Below are 7448 nucleotides of genomic sequence, written 5' to 3' on the forward strand. Positions count from 1 at the left end.
CACACACACACACACACACACACACACACACACACACACACACACACACACACCTTTTCCCCTGCCAGATTAAGAGCATTAGAAAGCTTGCTTTGTTGGTGGAAATCTCCTATATATGGGAATGAGGGTAAAGGTCTGGTAAGAGGCCAAGGACAGTATCATCATTATCATTGCTGTTGTTGTTATTATTATTAATACTACTAATAATAATAATAATAACAATAACAATAAAAGCATTATTATTATCATCATAATGGATACTTTATATCACACATTATATACACATGTTACCAAATGTCAATTCTCATCCAAATGTTTCTGATTTTCCATCCAACAACATGCATCTTCCTGCACAGCCAATGAGGTCAAGCACGCAGATTCATTTGGTGACTGAGCTGGGAATGATCACATATAAACCCAAACACAGGCTCCTTTGACCCCTGAGGGTGGGGGAAGCTAGTGTTTATATCTTATTTATAAAGCTGCAGCTCCCTGGTGGAAAAGTTCCCTGTGAGGATTATACTTGGGACCAGTTACGAGCCTAACAGAGCAGAGGCAGAAATGACTGGCACATTCATTTATAAAAGAATTATTCCAAAAAAAATATAGAGTGGCTTTCTTTTTCCAGGATTACCAAGTTAAACTAACATTACTGTAACAGCGTTAGAATTAAGGGATGTGTTCTCTAACCCTTCGACTTTGCAGGCCCCAGTTAGCAATCTACTATTTTCACAAAGCTGCAAAACAAAAAGCCAAAAGCACACTAAACTGGACCACTGTGACACTTACAGAAATGTAGAAAAGGTTTCCCATTCCTGCATCAAATAATCCAATCAGACTCAACTTCAAAGTTTCAGACACCTGAGAACTAGAAAATGGACTCCTGATTCAATTCCCCTACATTTGGACTCGGAGTGCAGCCTTCTAACTTCAGCACGCCTTGGGCATCCGCCAGATGTAAGAGCGAAGAAATATGTGCCTGTAATTGCTTTTATCTAAATGTTCTTTTATGTAATGGACTCCAGTCTTGTTCTAGTCTCCTCACTCAGTAGCAATAAAATATGCACTTTTCCAGCAGTTATGAAAGATGCAGGCACCCAAAGACATTTGGAAATACAATAAAGCTAGAAAAAGACACTTTAAGCTTTACACCCAGAATATACACTAATACAATGACCCCATCATTAAAGCCTCGCTACACTGGAACTAAGACCAGTAGGTCAATTGCTATCTCACTAGTGTCTAATTAAAAGTGCTTTGAGTGCTCAGGTAGATCAGAAAAGTGCAACTTAAGAACCAGTCCATTCACCATTCAGAAAGTTCACCAACAAGTCGTCCCAGTACTTCCTGTCTACTGTACAAAACTATTAACAAAAACAAAAGAAACCCCAACATAAAACACGCAAGTACCAAAGCAGACTTTGTGGAGATGAGCCCAATTATGGCTTTTATGACAGATTTCCCCAAACAGTAGAACTGAAGCCATTTCCTGTATGTTATGCTTTTGTTATATTTTAGTTTACTAAAAAACTTCTTCCACGCTTAGTTTTTAGGTTTTATTTCAGTTCACTATAATAGTTTGGTTCATATGCAAATTGTCTGAGTAGACTGTTCTGCAGTGTAGTAGTGTTGAATCATTGCAGTGTCAGTGGGGATCCATAAACCACAAATGGCTCCAAACAAGCAGCTTCCCGCAGAGCTAAGAGACCATGACTACACTGAATATGAGCGTCCAAAGACAGCGCAAGCAAAAGGGACAGATTTAGTGTAAATGTGCAAAAAAAATAAATAGTAAGGTAAATGTACTAATATATTGTTAAGGTCATGATAGTAGTGGGTGCTGAAGCAGATGAATGGGACCAGCAGGAGAGATTCCCTGTAGCACAAACCACGCCTGCCAGACTCCACAGCACCACAGAGCATTAAACTGAGCCATCATCTGCTTCACCGAGTCCATCTTTTCATTCATTCTCAACTCAGTTATCCTGTTATACTCAGTTATTCTGAAGGAGACGGATGAGAGCAACAGCAGAGCAGGGCACAGAGTATATCTGAAGTGAAAAAGCTGGCCCAGGGCTACAGAAGGACAATCGTAAAATTGCGAGGAAGGGGGTGAGGAAAAGAGGAAGGGGATACACGAGAGAAAAAAAGACCAGAAACGAGTGCAGACAAGCCTCAGTGCTCACTGAGAACTGATGGAATGTGACTAATGATAATAAGCCAGAGAAAGAATGAGAGGGGGCAAGAGGGGAGTGAAGCTAGAGGATGAGGTGACCATTAATTACAGCGACCATCCATAATGACCCATTCATTCACAGAACAAGGGGGAGGGAAATAAAGCAAGTTTCTAATTAGTGACATGATTTAGAGAATAAACACAACCAAGCAGGAGCACAAACACATGCCTATAATGAGAACTTCTTCCTACTACGCTTTAAACAAAACAAACACTCACTCCAAAAATCTCTACACCAACAAACAGCATTTACAAAGGATGCTTTAAAGTAACAAACTCATTTACATCGTGACCACATAAAGGCCACTTTGATCTTAAGTGGGCGGGACTGACTGTAAAGCTTGATTACACATTTACACTGCATCTCACATTACACAACACAACTTTTGGGTTAATCCATAGAAAATGTCTCTTGTGCGACCCGTTACCGGCTGTAAACCATTTCTCAATTAAATCATTTCATTTACTTGTTGAAGTGTGAAACGCCACAGCAGTTCTTTGCTTTCTTTTCTTTTTAAAAAAAACAAAAACATTTTTTGTTAAACTGCATTTTCACACATTTTAAAGTCCCAATTTATGCCATTGTCTAAAAGCAGCCCGCTGGGCCAGATTGGAGTGTTTGCCGTGCCGATTCTGGCCCCTAGCCTTATGTTTGACACCCCTGGTTTGAAGTCTGTGAGAGCTGACACACATTGGCTGTCCAACATCCTCCTCTTCTTTGTTTCACTAGGTCACCAGTGTTACTGCTTTGCTACACGAGTGGTATAAACAACATTAATACACCTACGCCTCACAGCAAGAAGGTCCAGTGTTCTAATCCACCATCCGGGGAGTTTGCATGTTCTCCGTGCGTCTGTGTGGGATCTCTATGCTTCCTCCCATGACCCAAAGACATGTAGTTAGTGGGGTTACATTGATTGGTGATTTTAATTTGTCCATGAGTGTGGACAAACCCTGTGACAGGCTGGTGACCTGTCCAGGCTGTACCCCACCTCTTCCCCTACGGCAGCTGGGACAGGCGCCAGCCCCCTCGCAACCCTGAATTACGTAAGTGGAAGAGGATGGATGGATACATACATATATATTTATTTATGTTTGTTTGTTTTAAACCACAAGTAGGCCTGATCATGAAACTGCCTTTGTCCAGCATTGCAAACAGTATGATTATTAAAGCTAACATTCACTTTACAGTGAGTGCAGCTGTTGGACATCATTCCTCATTTTCAGAAAATGCAATCATGGAAGAGTTTGATGTGAAAACCGGCACAGAATCGCCTGTTTTGCATAATAAAGTGGAAGAAAACTAGGATTTATACAAACACAAGAAATACATCGACTTGGAACTTCAAATGGTTAATCAATAATCAAATCTGAGAAGCTGCTGCTCGCCTCTGCAGTCTTCTTTTGTTTCCAATAGACAGAGTATATACCATATCCCATTGGAGTATGAGCTGGACCGATCAAAGTGGCAGCGTATTAAGTTTACATTTGAATTTACAAGAAATGGACCCTGAAGTTTCTGCAGCTGCCAAATCTTTGTGTTTCCTTCAGGAAGGATTGGGAAATAAACTCGTTACTCGTAGTAGTCTTTACTTTACCTCTACTCTACTTTTTCCTTGGATGGGTCTTGTTGAATGTATATTGAGACAACAATGCAAATAAGAAATGTAGCCATTCGATGAACCAGCTTCATGTTCTGCATTCTTAGTAATAATGACACACAAAGCAAAGCTCAAATATCCAAGAGAAGGAGCATTTTTTCTTAAAACCCTCCATTAATATGCAAATTTATGCAGAAATTTGCTCCAAAGTCTAATTAGATCACATGCTCCAATGGATTACCTGAGGTGAGGTGCCAACAACATGCCTACAGTCACAGAACAACATGTTTACCTAAAGCCAAAAACAGTCTTTCCTTAACTTCTATTTGACATAATGGATTTCCAAATAGTTATTTATAGAGAAACCCTCAATAATTGCCACCCATCTTAAAGAACGTATTTTAACTGGTGATGAACTTCATGGGGAGCAGGAATGAAAAGGGAAATGAGGAGGAGGGAAATCGTTGGCCCGTGCTTTCTTCCGGAAGGAAACATCTTTCCAGAAATGAAGACATAAAAGTTCATAGGTTTCTGGGTCAGGACTATTTAAGGGATGAAGTTCCTCAGTGCCATAACGGTGAGCTTTCCTGGACACGTTTCAGTTGTCAGACAAGGGCAGTCACTTCTCACTGCCTCCGTACAGGAAGTTCCCATGGCTGTTAAACTTTATGACCCTGAGGAAATCACTTTAGGGTGACAGAGGATGAGCCTGGCACAGGAAAGGATCGGGTCTTAAGGATCACCTCTGTGTTTGGGTGGCCCTCGATGACTTTGACCAAGCACATGGACATGTGTTCCTATTTCCTCACGATAAATCAGCCTCTCTGTATGTCAGACACAAAACGCTTGTTCTCAGCTTTTTCAGTTTGGCAGATTTAAAGACGCGTACGCTATCTTGGGCTCACCATCCATTAAGTACATCTTCTTCCAAAAACTACAACTTAAAGATCTAAATATCTTTTAGGCTCTGCCTTCTGTTGGTTAGCATCCCTTCAAGTTAACAGACAACAAAATAATGTGAAAGTTCAATAACAAAAACCTAGTTTTAAAACTAATAATAATAATAATAATAGATTGCATTTTTATAGCACTTTTCGGGACCCGTCAAAGCGTTTTAATATCACTATTCATTCACTCTCACATTCACACACTGGTGGAGGCAGCTACAGTGTCAGTCCCTGGGGGGCAGACTGACAGAAGTGAGGCTGCCATATCGCGCCATCGGCCCCTCTGGCCATCACCAGTAGGCGGTAGGTGAAGTGTCTTGCCCAAGGACACAACGACCAAGACTGTCTGAGCTGGGGTTCGAACCGGCAACCTTCCGATTACAAGACGAACACCCAACTCTTGAGCCATGATCGCCCTTACTCTCCTTACTGCAGTTATATTGACTGTTTCTCATCATTAAAAGAAAAGGTCTTTCCAGAAGTAATCGGAAGGTTGCCGGTTCGAGCCCCAGCTTGGACAGTCTCGGTCGTTGTGTCCTTGGGCAAGACACTTCACCCGTTGCCTACTGGTGGTGGTCAGAGGGCCCAGTGGCGCCAGTGTCCGGCAGCCTCGCCTCTGTCAGTGCGCCCCAGGGTGGCTGTGGCTACAATGTAGCTGCCATCACCAGTTTGTGAATGTGTGAATGACTGGTTGTGTAAAGCACTTTGGGGTCCTGAGGGACTAGAAAAGCATGACATGACTTTAAGCTGTGTGACGAAGTGCCCGACTGTGGTGGAATTAAATGTTAAATGAGAGCAAGTAGCGAGCCATGAGGGCTATCATAAACAAACAGCAACAGCTGCCAGACAGGAAGCTATAAAAGAGGGTCGGTTTATCTGGATCGTATCTGGATCAGATGCAGCAAACAGGTGCGGCTGACAGTAGACACACCACAGAGTATCTACGGCGCTGCAAGGCCACGACTTCTGAATGAAATCCAAGCTATTATGTTTCAGGGTAAGTCATATCTTATGCCTTCCACTCAGTTCTTAGTGTTGGCGAGGTGGGAGTGTTATCATCTACAATAAACTAAAACCTAGAGACACATAAAAAGTTCAGAGGATGAGGTATGATCTGCCACAGAGAAGAAAATGCACTGTGAATACAACCTTGATGCATGTTCCATCTGTTTGTGTCCATCCTCACACCGAGGCTCATTCACAAATGGTGAATACACACAAGTATTTGCATATATAAAAAAAGAAAAAAAAATCTGTGCAGACAAAAATTTCATTCACAAGTTTGATTCAGTGTTTTCTTTATACTGGTCCCCCCCCCCCGTCCAAAAACAAAGCAACCCCCACGCAAAAAAACTAATGCTGAGAATTACAAATCAATGCATAAAGATATGAAATTACATTTACAAACATAAAATACCAACTAAAAGCGATATTCAGCACCTCTGGTATTTTAGCCTGAGCATCACCTTTATCTTTTTAGACTACGCCCACACTAACCCGGATAGATTTGAAAGTGCCGTTTTCGTCTACACCAGCATTTTCAGTTGTTTTCACAGAGTTGTGCGTCCACATTAAAACGGTCGAAAACGCTCACGTTCCAGTACTGCACATGCGTGAAACACAAGACCTGCCTCCTTGCTGTTTATTTAGTGTCTGGTTCTTTGAAACGTCGCAGCAAAATGTCGAGGAAAAGCAACGTTTTTTTAAATGGACTAACAATGAGGTGAAGTTGTTGCTGCGAGTAACACAAAAGTACAAAGTAGCAAAAGCGAGTGAGAATGAAAGTATTTGAAGAAAAGGAGCACGTACAGACTGATATTAATCTTTTTTAGGGCTGTCAAAATTGAGAGCAAACAAAACAACTGCTGTATAATGCCCTCCGCTGTCTTAGTTTAATTGGTCACATGACTGCATCATATGACTAAAATGTGTCATTGTTTTCAAAAAGTCTGTTTTCGCTGTCCACACTGCAATGCCAAAGCACCGTTTTCAAATGTATGCGTTTTCTAGAGCGAAAACGCCGTCTCAGTGTGGACGGGAGGCCAAAATGGAGAGAAAACGATGTGTTTTCAAATGAAAACGCATTAGTAGCCTTAAACTCTACCAAAGTTTATTCACACTGGTGAAAAAACTTTGGAAAAGTCCTTTTGTGACATCATTGACTTCAGTCCGGCTGTGCAGGCGTCTCTCTTACAATATCGTCACCACTTCACCTCGAGGTAAAAATGTTTCCTTGTTCACAGAAACTGGGACATGGCAGTATTTAGAATTATTCTTATTCAAAGAAAATTGAACAGTGTTAAGAACAATATTGGCAACTGCACACATTTCATGAACCAAGCAGTAATTTTGCCAATATGTTAGAGATGAGATCAACTGTTCTTTGTACAATTCCCAATTTTCCCCCACATTTATTTTAGCTCATTTTAAAAAAGAACTACCAAACTGCAGTCCAGAAAGGTCAACATACAGCCTGAAGACTCACTGAGGAGGCGGCATCACAACGGATATATCCAATCGAAGGACCATTGAGGCCTGTGATTAAAGGACAAACCGTTGTCTTGCCTTTGCATGACATTACTGTTAATATATTCAAGTAGCTTTCTGAACTGTTTACCAGCACTGTGTGTGTGTGTGTGTGTGTGTGTGTGTGTGTGTGTGTGT

General features: G+C 41.4%; 1 protein-coding gene across 2 annotated transcripts in view; it reads right to left on the reverse strand.

Moving 5' to 3' along the window:
- plxnb1b (plexin b1b) overlaps positions 1-7448 on the reverse strand; it is an 88215-nt gene that overhangs the window by 37619 nt on the left and 43148 nt on the right. The window lies entirely within an intron of this gene.

Source organism: Pundamilia nyererei, unplaced genomic scaffold, assembly GCF_000239375.1.
Source record: "Pundamilia nyererei isolate P.nyererei 1_Seehausen unplaced genomic scaffold, PunNye1.0 scaffold00021, whole genome shotgun sequence".
Taxonomy (NCBI): domain Eukaryota; kingdom Metazoa; phylum Chordata; class Actinopteri; order Cichliformes; family Cichlidae; genus Pundamilia; species Pundamilia nyererei.